Source organism: Falco cherrug, chromosome 1 (genome assembly GCF_023634085.1).
Source record: "Falco cherrug isolate bFalChe1 chromosome 1, bFalChe1.pri, whole genome shotgun sequence".
In the NCBI taxonomy this organism is placed as follows: domain Eukaryota; kingdom Metazoa; phylum Chordata; class Aves; order Falconiformes; family Falconidae; genus Falco; species Falco cherrug.
In genome coordinates, this window is record NC_073697.1 from 46,554,990 (window position 1) to 46,569,006 (window position 14,017).

General features: G+C 44.0%; 1 protein-coding gene across 1 annotated transcript in view; it reads right to left on the minus strand.

The window, feature by feature from the left end:
* Positions 1–12,643, minus strand: part of FAM53A (family with sequence similarity 53 member A) — a 74,057-nt gene extending 61,414 nt beyond the window's left edge. Inside the window, exon 1 of the mRNA XM_055702512.1 lies at positions 12,541–12,643. The gene's annotated coding sequence lies outside the window, so the exon portion shown is untranslated. The remainder of the gene's footprint in view (positions 1–12,540) is intronic.
* Positions 12,644–14,017: the final 1,374 nt, after the last annotated feature.

The window sequence follows — 14,017 nt, forward strand, 5'->3', positions numbered from 1 at the left end:
CTCCATACATCATGGTCCCAAAGCAGACACTGCTAATAAACCTCCTATTTGCCTTCAGGTTCATTCTGAAGAGTTTCAGACATCTGGTTGGCTTGTTTAAAAGAAAAAGCCCAACTAGTAAGTTTGTTTTTATGATCCCAAGTGTGAAATGTTCTTGGTGAAGGCCTCAGGCCACGTGAGAAACTTGTGTTAAGATGCTACTTCATGGCATTTCAGGTATCTAATGAGCTACATAATCTGCACACAGCGCAGTCTCTCTAACATTAGCTTGTGTACAACTATGGAAGTTAAAAACAACGAACCTATGCTAGTCCAAGTAGTTTTCAATAAATAGTACAGCTAGTGAACTGCAGATACTGCTAAATATAGAACTCAAGTGCTTAGCAGCATTCTGTATGTATCTATATATCTCAATGCTTACAGTAACATGAAGCACTTCTTGAGCCTTACTGTCCTAATTCTCTGTACTATGAATAATATTTCCCTCTCAAAGTACTATGCCCAATTTATGGTGTAAGAACAGTTTCAGTCTTTGTCTCAAAATTGTAACTCTAGAATATCATTGTGCCACTGTACTGAATGAGCATATGTAGGTGCGTATCCTTATTTTAGGAGTTTATGACAAACACACTGTTTACATATTTTCATACAAAACCCAGAAGTCTAAAAAAGAGAAGTTACAGGAAGAGCTACACAAGAGTACAGTTCTGTGTAGGTTGCATACAGTAGTTAAAGCTTTCTGCTACATTATCTATCTTGAACGAGCACAGAAATGCATTGAACAGATAGGAGATATGGTGTGTAACAGCCAGCCAAGTTCCTGCTCATGGCCCAAACTTGGTCTCTATCATGGCTGACCATCTGTAATTTGTTACTCAAGAGACTTGAATTTGTCTGGCAGGAGACACCACCTCAGGAGGCAACACACTTAAAGACCTCAAGTTTTACAACACCCATCTAAGAACGTGATCCATCAGAAAAAAAAAGCTTAAATACCTCACAGCTTTCAAGTAGCAAGAATTTTCTTTAACAGAAAGTGGTCTCAGGTATCGCACTACAAATACTAAAATTGAATGTCAGTTTGGACAATTTGTTGTGGCTGTTCCTTACTTTGCTAAGTTACAGTTCGTACTGACTTGGTTATTCATCACATTCCAACTTCTGTTCTGCACATCCCATGACTTTTTGAACGGTAATGTCTCTGAGGAGATGTGCACTTCATAGAGCAGTACGCTCTAGTAAATGTGAGCCCTCAGTAACAGTCTACGATGCTCCAAGTATGAGCAGACCACAAATTAAAGTCCATTAAAATAATGGAATGAAATACGAAGACAAAAGCAGTATATATATCAGTATCATGTGTGCTTTCAGCACTCAATTCAGATATTAATTCAAGTGTCACCAGGGACATCCCTCTTGCCAGACTTAAGGCACTTCAATAAAAATTAGTTCAGTTGAGCTATGCAGCTCTTACCAGTTCAGCAGACCATTCCAAAAGCAAGATAACTACTTTGTCTATGCATTCAGCCTCCCACAGCACACTGAACAGCTGGATGCAGGAAATGCTGTGCTAGAGGTCAAGACACAAACCAAGAGGTACACAACTGCAGTAGGTATTTGGAAAAAGCATTTGTAATAATTACATGAAGTAAAAGAAATCTCAAGAGACAAAGTTACACCACGTAAGAGATGATGACTCTCTTAAGTCAGAGAAAAAAACCCCAGTGATCTCTAACTACATCAGTGTGATTTTTTTTCTTTAATACTGAAATAAAAACCTTCTGCCTGATGGAAAAGCTCAGTATTTTCACTGTGTGGTACCTCAACACTATCAGATGTTTAATGAATGACTCATTAATTCTACGAGCAAGTTCTGCGGAAAGACTCATTTGCCAAAGCAGATTCCTAGAAGTCATTAAGACTCCAAATCATGCAGTTTACTCACACAGTACGGGCTAACAGAACCTGTAATTCAAAACCATGCCCCTGTATGGGAAGCCAATGGGCAGAAGGTGCCAATCAGTACACAAGTATTATGGACCACACTTCAGTTACTACAGGGCAGAGTAACTCCATTTTATTTCAACCCAAAAACGCCAGCTGAAAAATGAATGTTGAAAAAAAGAGAAGAGCCTCTAGTTTTAATCTTCACCGACTGGGACAGAAATTTAGCAGCTTTAAATGATGGCAGGTAAGTCACTTGACTAGCAAGTCAAGCACGTAACATCTGCAAACAGTGCAAGAAAGGACAGGACCATGACTGTTCAGCAGGGAAATCTGTGTCCTCCCACTTGGGCAATTAACTTTACAGATTACTGCATTCTGACAAAATCAGTTTCTAGTAACCAAGTTGAAGGACAAAACAGTAAAGACTATCAGATAAGGTCAACAGTAAAAGAGATGCAAGCATGTCCTCTCAGGTTTTCTTCACCTGAAGACACTTCATATTTCAAATGATCTTCCAATACTGATAAAGTATGTTTTAGATAAAGCACACTTTTTGAAACAAGCTGCTGAAATTACATCTGTGTTTCTGGCATCTTCACTCATGCAAAGTTTAAGCATACTATAGTCTGCATAAAGCAGTAACATCTTTTCTGCTGAAGATCTGAAACAAACCACTGCATTAGGGGAAGTCACTGCCACAGCACCTGGACCCAAGTAGTACTGAAGTGATAAACACTTTTGACAGCTGCATCCTTTTCTGCAGGTGCAAGAGGCATTTACTTCATTTCAGTTTGGCTCAGCTTTACAATTAAACAACTAGTTTAGAATTTAGAAATCGGTTTGGTTTTATTTGATCCTCCCAGAGAAGGGAAGGTCCCACTGAACCAGTTTCAACATTTAAGACTGTATATTTAACAGGACTGAACTTTAGAGTTTCAAGGATACATGGCGTTTTGCAACTGATTATATTACCAAAATTTGAGCACCACACACTAACAGAAAAACCTTCCACAACCAAGTATAAACCACCTTGAGAGAGCCTTTCTTAACACAGTTCCCCCTGTACCACCCTCAGTTGCAGTTTCCATAGCCAAGCTTGCCTAGCAGCATCGCTGACAGCAGGATGCATTTAACAAGCCTAAAAAAGCATCCTAACAAAAAACCATATCCCTGTTTCTATGGCCTATTATAAGCTTGGAACAGTTAATTCAGCCAAAGGTCTAGAAGCTAAGCAAGTAAATCCCACCCTGAATATCTAACCTGAGGGCAGGAACTGGGATATGCCTTGGTTTACAAGTAGTGAATGTACAAACACTGCACTCAAGCACAGCATCCATCCCCCTTTACCCACACCCCCAATCCACACCAGGCACCACGTCCTTCACAGATAATGTGGGGGATACTTCTCAGTTATAATATTACACAGCAAAAATTGAAGTTTTGGGATAACAGCATGAAGCTCTTAACAGCTTGAAGAGGAGATGTAGTGATCTTAAGAAAAGGCATTATGCAAACAGACATTAAAAAGCCCTTTTACTTTTTCATAACATTAAAAATAAGCAACTATACTTCATCTTGTGCATCAGAATTCAAACAAGTATTAACATTCTAAAGTACATTCAAGATACATTTCACAATCCACATCGCCTTTAGCTTCTCAAACACCAGGAGATGCTGCTTTACTCTTCTGGCAACATACTGTGGGTTAAAAGCAATCACTCAAGTCATCTCAGCTAACAAACATTCAACATCCTCAAAGACAGATTATCAGACTTTCTAAACCTCTGCTCAATTTAAGACTACAGTGTGATTTCAAAGGATAGCTGCCAGTCTCCCTGAAGCACACAGTGGAAAGAATGGTTAGAAAATTAATTATGCCAGCTTGCAGGCAACGGCATCAAAACTTTAACTACACTCAAATATATCTATGCGATGAGAATAAACTGTTACATATGCAGGCACCACAAGCAGGGCAATGATTAGAGCAAGACTAAAGAAATTACTGGAAGGTGGAAATGCAAAGTAGTTTGAAAGTTTACAGGGAGAGATGCTGGAGAAACGACAAAGACAAGTATTTACAGAGCCACAAACAATCCCAGTAGAGACAGGGCTCAGAAATCAATTTCTGTGAAGTGCAAGATTCATTATGAATCAAATTCAGCAGGCAAGATACTACAAGAGCTAAGATTTCAAAGAGAAAGTTGCACTCATGTCAACAAATACTTCCAAATAAAAATCCAAGAAAGGTACCCTAAAGAAAAGTTAGCTCCAAGTAGCAGGGCTTAGTCTTCGCCACCTAGCTTGCAATGCAAGAGAAGTTTCATTTCACAAACAGAGAGCTTAAAACAACCCTAACCACCGATTACTTCAGAGTCACTCTACAACACCTGGAACTACCTGCAAGGTACCAGAATTAGGGTGTTAAGTGATATATTTGAGTACAGCCAGGAACAGACCATGCTTTTTAAAAAAAAGTTCAGACATCAGTTTCTGAAGCTAGGCCTGCCTTCGTTCCACATTATCTTCAGAAAAAAGGTCTCCAATTGCCCACATCCCAGCAGAATCCTAGAGAAGAATGGGGAAGCTTTTGTGAGCACTAAAAGGCAAAAGGTGGTGAGCAGCACCCACCAGGTTCACTTTGACATCAGAGTAACAGGGTTTAGGGACAGAAGAGAACCTACTGAGGTCATATACCTAGATTTAAAGACTTCTGCTACTGGAAGGTAAGCAAAGGCTGTACAATGAATGCAATACTATGAATAACCATACCTAGAGAGCAGTTATCAATGGTGCATGGGAGAGCACACCAAACACCTCAGTTCACAGATTTCTTTGTTTCCCATCATCTGCTCCCAGCAAAGTAGGCTTGTTTGAAGTAGGAGAAAGGCAAGAAGAACTGCACCACAGCACTAAAATCCTGCTTAACTCCGACATACTGGAAAAACTGTTCTGTGAGAAGCAGGATACAATTCAGGTTTGAAAGGTATGCTCAGGCAGGATTAACCGAGCAAACCAGAGGGCAGTTCTTCAGAAGAAAGCTGTAGGCTAGGCTGGATCAACAAACTGACCTTGAAACAAGTGTTAAGCTGTTGTAAGAACGTCAAATGTATGGGGATGCATAAACAGGAATACCAGCTCCAGGGCATATGAAACAGTCTTTTTACTCCATTCAGCACAGGAAAGCCTCAGCTGTAGTACAAAGTTGGGCTTTAAGCACCACACTCAAAGACCAATGTGAACCAATTTGAGAGAACAAGAATGATTAGAGCTGAAAACACATGACCTCTGGGGAAGGATTGAATACCCTATTTTATTTAGGCCACAAGTATCACAAGGCTCCAGGGTGGAGGGCAAAACACAACGAAACAGGAACATGACAAAGAACAGCTCAAATATTTTTAAAAGATTACTTATTATTACTAAACAGCCTCAAGTTGCACCAGGGGAGGTTTAGAAGAAGATTTTTTTCCTAATATCCAATCACTGACAGGGTGGTCAAGCATTGCAACAGGCTTGTCCAGGGAGGTGGTAGTCAAAATCCCTGGAAGCATTCAAATAACATGTTGATGTGGTGTTCAGGGACATGGTTTAGCCCTGGACTTGGCAGTCCTGGTTTAACAGTTGGACCTGATGATCTTCAGGGTCTTTTCCAGCCTAAATGATTTTATGATTATTACAGCAGAAAGTGTCCCTCACATGTAGGGAATTGGGCAATCAGCTTGACCTGCAGTCAGGAGCATGTCTAATACCATATTCAGAATAAGTTTCAATGCTGAGAATAGGAAAGCACTGGACTGAATAGAAAGTAGAGCTGCTCAAGCTTCTTGTACGAATCACATTAGATGTGCAATACCGCTACAGGGCAAGGGCCTCTTACAACCAGCCTACACCTCTTTCAGCCCTCTTAAAAGGCTACCTCAATTTCAAGCCACTGTAATATCTTTGCTTAACCTCCTACACTGTACTTTTTAGTTTCAGTGAGCTAGAAGTTACTTCTCTGATTTTTCAAATTAAAAAACTTCAGGATTTACATGTTCCAAGTTATTTTACCACACAACAAAAAAAAGTCACACCTGCCTCATACTTTCTTCACACAAAATAACTCAACTCCAATTATCTCCCATGGCAGTATGCAAATTTCAGCAATGTTGCAGAATCCTGTCGTATCTTTCTCCTGACCAACAGAAAGCAGAAGCTGATTACTTCAGAAAGACAAGCGTGCTTAGCCTTCTAACAGCCTAGGACAGCGATGTAATAGCTTTCATTGATGTAGTGTCACAAAGCACCATCACGCAAACATATGCGCACAACTCTTACTGCAACTATCGCCTTAGGCTTGGTTAGGACTTCCTGAGGATGGGAAGTGCTGCAGGCAAACCAAATACTCCAAAATAAAAACTAAGATATGCAGGATTTTACAGATGGGGAGCTGAAGCAGACAGCATTAGCTACAGCCAGTCAGAGGAAGTCTGCACATGAGAAGTTACATGTTTACATTTAAATAGCAAAATCTAAAGTCACTAAACCAGGGAAGAATTAACTTTTAAGAACTCAAGCACAAATAGGACACCTAAGCAACATACAACAAACCCAAAATACTATCCTTAATCCATTCTCTGTGGTGGTTTTGGTACTATAAGTATTTATCCAGGTACTTGTCTGCTTTGTTTAAATGCCATCCTTCTGATTTGTGAAACATGAAAGTAAGAGAGCAGCAACAGTCCATCTTACCCTCCAGGAATTCAGCAGCTTCAAAATATTGAATGTTGAACCAGACAGGACTGCTCAGAATGTAGTGCCATGGAAGATGAGGTAAGCAAGCATGCACATAGCCAAGCTCAAGTGGACTACTGTGATACAAAAAACACCTGCAACCTGTGTGGCCATCTACATGTTGACCAAGAAATATATGCTGAGTAGCAAGAGACAGAACCCCACAGATCTAGACCCATCAGGCCTCAAGCATGTTTCCACAACTCTATTGATTCGTAATCTACATGACATCTGAGGCTCCAACTTTTTAACCTTTCTCATATTCTGTATACTACTTTTGGACTGTGGAAGTTGATAAAGCAACAGGGTTTGACAAGATCCAAATGACATACAGCTTTTATCACTTGCATCATCCCTTAAATATGACAAATTTTCATTCTTCTAAAACCAAAAGAGGTCAAATCAACAAAAATCTTGAAGTAAGACAGAAAAGTACATCTTTCATTGGGAAAACAGGGGGAGTTAAAGGAAGCATTACCTTTAGAACACGAATCTTTCCTATAAATAAACTTTGGAGGGTAGAATAAAGAATAGTGGATACTATGTAATGTTTGAAACTGTATGAAACTGATGAATAGTTTACTAGTACAAAATCTAATGCCACCATTAAGAAGGTGAACCACAATACTAGTACAAAATCTAATGCCACCATTAAGAAGGTGAACCACAATACTAGTACAAAATCTAATGCCACCATTAAGAAGGTGAACCACAATACATGTGCACAGCACTGAAGGAAAGATTTAGTGCCACTAACAATGCAAACTGCACTGAGCAAAAATTAAACATGCTGCAATAATAATTTGAACTGCCCAATTAGGTTAAAAAACACATTTACCCTACAGATTAAAAAACCTCCCAAACCCCTCAAAGGCATTAATGCTGTTCACAATGTTATTTCAGATGCAAATTAGAGACCTAAAGTTAATATAACACAACAGAAGTTCCTATTATTCTCATTCACAGCTCAAGGGGAGGCGACAGTAGAAGAGAAGCCACAGCCTCCTTGTATGAGGTCTTACTAGGACAGTAAAGGTTTTTCTTTATTTTTGAAGTCAATCCACCTTAACCTCAGGGTAAAAACTGCCAAATCATAAATGTGGCATTTCATAAACCCAGAAAAATTCAGTGCATTAACAAATAACCAACAAGCCAGCTGCCAAGAATGGTTGGATGAGAGGAGTGTTAAGGATAAGCAAGTATTCTTCAGGAAAAAAAGAGAATTCAGATCATGTCTTGCAGCATCGCAGATCTGTCTAAAACACAAAAGTGAAGGTACAGACAGTGCTGCTACAGTTATTTCTTCAACTATTTTCTCTACCAGCTGGGTTCCAATTTTAAAACTCAGCAAATGCAGAAACAGTTTTCTTCCATCTCAGATGCCTTTCCCACAATGACATGTAGGTCTTAGTATACCAAGTAGGTTTTGCAAATTACACTTCTAATGACAGCTCTAGGTAAAATATTGTTTAACACTCTCAGCTCTATCTGTACAGCCACTTACACACGCTAAGGAGCAACTGCCATTGCTGGTACCGTATGTCCAAAACTCTAGGCCTGCAATTTGGTATCTCATTGACAGTATTCTTCCCTGTACTTTACTAGCATTTTCACAGGAACTTAAACCAATGTTGTCATACTAAATTCAGAGCAATAATGCTAACATTAGGTAATCAGATCTTGATCTTACTGTTAACACCCAACAAGCAAAACATAGGTGATGGCCTGCGTTTCACTAAACTATGATCAAGCTCCAACAGCAAAAAGCCAATTATATTAGTTTTGGTTTTGTAACTCAGGAAGCTTCTCAATTTAAAATTTCGTATTTTCTAGAGCATGATATTCAACTGCTTACTTAAAAAATAGTGCTGTCAGTAAACCAAGAGCCATAACCCAGATAATTTTAGTAACAACCCTGCCTACTTCCTCCCCTCAACCTAAAAATTAGCAGAAACATGGCCTTCAGAAGTTATTTGTGCCCACTACAAAACATCAGAAATTAGCCAAGGAGTTTCTTAACACCTTGTTAATGATTTTTCCCAAAAATAGAAAAGCCAAACAGCAGAAAATGTAGAAATGGTAAATTACCTTGATTTCAGGTTTTTCAATACTAAACAATACTGCAATAACCAGTTGGGTCATCAGTGAAAAATTTATAAAACTGCCTAGAAAGGAGTTTAAAACATGCCCACATCACCGCCCGCCAGTCCCTGTCCTCCCCCTCCTTTTTTTTATTTTTACAGACCTCCTATTGAGGGGGAAAGAGAACCCTTACAGAAAATAATTTTCTGAAAACATGACTGTTTCAATCCCCCTAGCACAGTGCTTACGGTTAGAAGATAGCAACAAAGCACAGACTTTTTATACAGACTATTTCATCACTGGATTGTAATACAACACTGCTAAAATCTTGTCAAGCACACAAACTTCATGACATAGTAAAAAACACATTGCCAACAAATGGCTACCTCTCAGGTATACACAGTCAATAGATTAAATCAACTTACCTACCAAAAAAGCATCACCCACTATGCTGAGTTCAAGCAGCTGTTTTCCTAACCATGAATTCCTTCCCTAGAATTAATCAACAGGGCTGCCTTCTGCTCAATTAAACCTCCCTTCAGGAGTGCCCATAAAGCCCTTCACAGGTTTCTGTGTGTAGTTTCAGCCCTCCAGTAAGCTTACGTTCCTTACAGTATCCAGAATAAAAGTTACAGCTACTTCCGCAATGGACAGGAATCTCTTACACATTCTACCATAACATACTGCAAAATTTAAGTTTACATGTAGATTGTACAAGATTAAAGACAAGGTCCTACGAACATTTACTTTCAAGATCATTCTTCACATAAATACCAAATCTCAAGAACAGTAATCTAAAAATAGTCCACGATGATTTTTTTTTTATAAAAATAAAAATGAAAGTTTTAAGCAAGCAAAGTTTTCTGTGAAAAGAAAGCACAAAACTTGTGAGCTCAAAGGGGAGAGGGAAGTTCAGGCAAAGTTTCTGTTTATATTATGACCAAGAAATGACACAAAAAGAAATGTAAATCCTAAACATCTAGTGGAAAATATTAGTATTAACAAGACTTCTTACTAGTATTTAAGAAAACTCAAACCAGAAAGGACAAATTCTTAGAACAAAACCCAAAACCAGCATCAAAAAAGTGCAGGAGCAAGGAAAGAATTGTTTGGAAAGTTTTAAGTACACCATGTTTCTAAAGGGAATAATCTATCAAACCACAGGAGGTGACTAGAACTGCCATCATCACTGCTAACACAAAGGAATGTAGATTGGTGGGAGGCAACAGAGGAAGGGGGAGAAAGAACAGGGAAAGGAAAAGGAGAAGGAACTAAAAGAAGGAGCTACAGTAATGGCTACCAGACTTTCAAGGAATTCCTATAGGAAGGAATAAATCTTTCATGATTTGTTTTAGTGTCTTTTTAAATAAGGCAAACCATGCAACAAACTGCAGTCATCTCAGTAACATTAAGCTTTCAGTTTATCTGCCCCCTATATTTTCATAAATACACTTTTATGCCTTTACCAAACTTTCAAAGCTTAACACAATGGTTGCAAATGCAAACAGCATTCCTTCTTCCAGCCTCCTTATTCTTCTGAATCATAGTACCCTGCAGAAAAACAGCTTTTCAAGAGGAAGTAGGGACGTTTAACTACACCAAATTTAAAATATCCCTTTACAATTATTTAATCAACTTTAATTCTCAAGTTGAAGAGACAATAACCACGGGTTACACACTGGTCGGTAAAGGCTGCTAGAGGACAGCCAGATTACCACAGCATGGAACATCCTGAAAGGATATCATTAGGGGGATGATCTTGCAAATCAGTATTTTGAGTTTATGTCCAATAGGCAGCATGTGCTCCCATATGATGAGGGGTAGCATACTGTAACTGACAAAAAAAATAGGGATGATTAAACATAACAGACTTAGTAATATGAGTAGTATTTCCCAGAAATTCAAAAGTGAGCCAGTAGTAAAGCCATTTTCTAGTTAGGAGTTCCACTAGCTTATGTGGAACTACTTGAAATGTACATTTTAGGTCCTTACACATACTGATCTCCTGCCTCTGAGTGCAGTTCTACAGGCTTTCTCAGAAGCACAATAATTATAAAGGCAGAAGCTCTTTGGGCTTGATAATGTACGTTGCATGTCCAATAAAACCAGATCAAGCCACATGCTTCATCAGGAAAGTTTCTGCTATTCAGCAAACATCATACTCCAGACTTCATAAGCCTGACTTGAAGCAAACAGACTATTCACAATTAAAACACATCCAGGAACACTTCAGTGCCACAAGATACACAAACTTACTGGTTCTTGCCAAAAATGGCTTTGACAAAAATATTTTCTAGCAGTCAGGCATATGAATGGGAGGCAATGTAACAGTAAAGGCTGTAATAACTGTTCTCAGGAGCTAATTTTAATGTAAGCACAGTGAACCAGAAAATAGATTTGACCAGCTGGCTCAATTCATCCCGAGGCCTAGAACTCAGCATGCACATGAAGAGCCACTGGTTTATCTGGTCTGAATCACCACTCTCAACCCTCCAAACCTGAACGTTAGGGTACTACCCCCAAGCACTCTTTCTGTAACCCGTTTTCTGGACGGTTATGACAGACATCTCCTTCACCTAAAGAGAAAAACGCCATAACTTCCAGCTCCGTGCCAGAGAAGTTGAAATAACCACGGCTAAACCGGCGGGTCCCCCAGGCCGGCCAGGCTCTCCGCTCGCCTCGCGGCTCCTACAGCGGCCTCCCGAGAGCATCCAGAACGTGCGGCACGCGTTCCCTCCGGGCACACGGTTCTGCTCGCCCTCACGCTGTCCAGGCGACGTTTAATAAGCCAAATAATCAGAACAAAGCCACGGTCCTGCCCTTAGAAAAGCCGGGTTCACACAAAGGGCCTATTCACTCGCCGATCCCGGACTTTTGAACCCAACTGGTCGTTACACTCAGGAGGCACAGATTAGAAACCAACTTTCCTATCGCTGAGGGAGGGGAAGGGAGAAAAAGATGACGGCTTTCACCCCGGAACCGCGGCGGCGGGCGGCTACCGTGGAAAAACGCGCCCCTGCGCCGAGATAACCCTACTCTGGGGCAAGCGGGGGGACTCGCCTCCGAGGTACGACCCTGCAGGCATGTGTCCCGCCGGGCAGCGGCACAAAGGGACGCGGAGCCCGGGCACCGGCCCTTCCCCTCCCGCCGCCAGGGCCCTGGCCCTAGTTGCCAGGGGTCTCCGCTCCGCCGGCCCAGGGCCCATCCGGGCGGCGGCACCGGCTGACGCTACCAAGTTGGGCTTTGGGGTGTTCTGTCTCTGCCAGGGCCGCGGGCAGCCGCCGTTCCACTTCCAAAGGCGGCCTGCCGTTCCGGGCAGGGGAAGCGGCAGCCAACGCTCACCTCCGCCGGCGGAGCGCGGGCCCCGGTCCCGACACCGTCGCAAATATAACCCCTACCGATACGATCTATCGATATAACGGGAGAGGCGAGCAGCCCGCAGCTCTGCGGCACCGGGACGCCGCTGCCGCGGGGAAGGGCCGCCCCAGGGTGACACCTCCACGCCGCAGGGTCCCCCCCGCGCCGCGGCAGAGCTCGCTCCCCCGCCCGCCGAGAGCTGTCCGGTCCGCCCCGCCACCCGGGCTCCGGCAAGCGGTGCGGGCCTGGCCGCCTCCCCTCCGCCCGGCGCTGCCGCCGGAACTGCTGTTACCTGCCGGCTGCGCTCGCCCTCCGCCGCCGGGCGCTGCCCGCCCCACCCCCACCCCCTCCCCTCGGCCTCCCCCACCGCAGCGCCGGTACCTGCGCGCGGCCGTCCGGGCCGCCTCCCCTGCGCGTATGGACCGGGCTCCCCAACAGCAATGGAACAAAACACAGCCGGCTCCGCCCCCGCCCGGCACCCGCCCGCTCCCATTGGCTGAACCGCCAGCCCGCCGAACTTTGACCCGCTCTGCCATAGGGCGGCGGGGCGAGCCGGCCCGGCCCACAAGGGGCGGGGGGCGGGCCCGTTCCCGCAGGGACGCACAGCTGCGGCGCCGCCTGGGACGGGGAGGCCGTGCCGACTACAGCCCCCAGCAGGCCTTGCGGCGGCACAGCGCCCTGCTTTCATTGGCTATCCAGGTACCGGGGGGGGGAGCGGCGCCCGTGGCCCGCGGGGCCATGACGTCATCGCGTCCCCGGATGGAGCCGCAGGACGGACGCGGTGCGCGGCTGGCGCAGCCAGCGGGACTCGGCTGGCCGGGCTGCGCATGCGCGGGGGCGCCCCGGGGTGGGGCGGGAGCAGCGGCGGCGCTTCCCTCAGGGCGCTGGGGCTGCGGCCTGGCCCGTGGGGGCCGCTCCTCCTCGGGACCGGGGCCCGGGCGTGCCAGCCGGTGCTGTCCTGCTGGGTTTGGGTCTTGTCGGTCTGTGGGCGACATCTGCCACGGCCAGGCCTGGCCCAGCTGGTTGCACCCGCTTGGCAACGCTGGCAGGGCCCCTTCTCGGAAAGGCAGGGATGTGGGGGCTTGGGCCTGTGGCAGTCCCTGAGAGAGCAGGAACAGCACCCGGGGCTTCTTCCAGAAACCCTGGCCGTGGCTTGCCCTCACCAGCTCCCGCTGCTTACGTTACTTTTCCCCCATAGCTGGTTCTTCCAGCTTCCTCCGCGGACGTGCTGCCCTGCGCCCTGTAACGGTGTGCTTACACTGCCCTCTGCTTGCCTGCTCCGTGCTTCCCTCAGCTGGCTGGCGGCTTCCAGACTGACCTGCTGGAAATACCTCAGCTTCATCGCCCGCAGGGGTCCCGTGTGGTCCCGAACTGATGCTGTCTTCTGTCTTGCTAAATGGAGGGCAGAAAAAGCCCCAACATCTGCTTCTCACTCTGCAAGAAATGTTCCTATGGGAGTTTTTCAGAAGCAGTTATGAGTCAGCCGTAGTGAGGAAGTGGGATGTGTTTGGACAACAATTACGCTGTATGCTTGTCAAGGCAGAGCCTGCTTTATGTGGGTGCATAATCCTTAAGATCATGAGAAAGCAAACCCTGATTTACTGTTGCCTACAGGCCTAACATTACTGAGGTACAGATATTTTTTATTAATGATAACTATTAGCAAGCTCTTCTCATCCCTTAACAAGCATCTGTCGTTTCTGTGTTCTGCAACCTTGTTCTTCAGCGTTTGCACATGGAGTTCTATTTCACTCCCTCACCTTTCCTTTGACCTAGAAGTTTTTCAGCTGGCTTTACCTTATTATCCTGCAAGATTTTGCTCAATTACAAGCCGATGCTGCAATAGCTACCTGAGTTA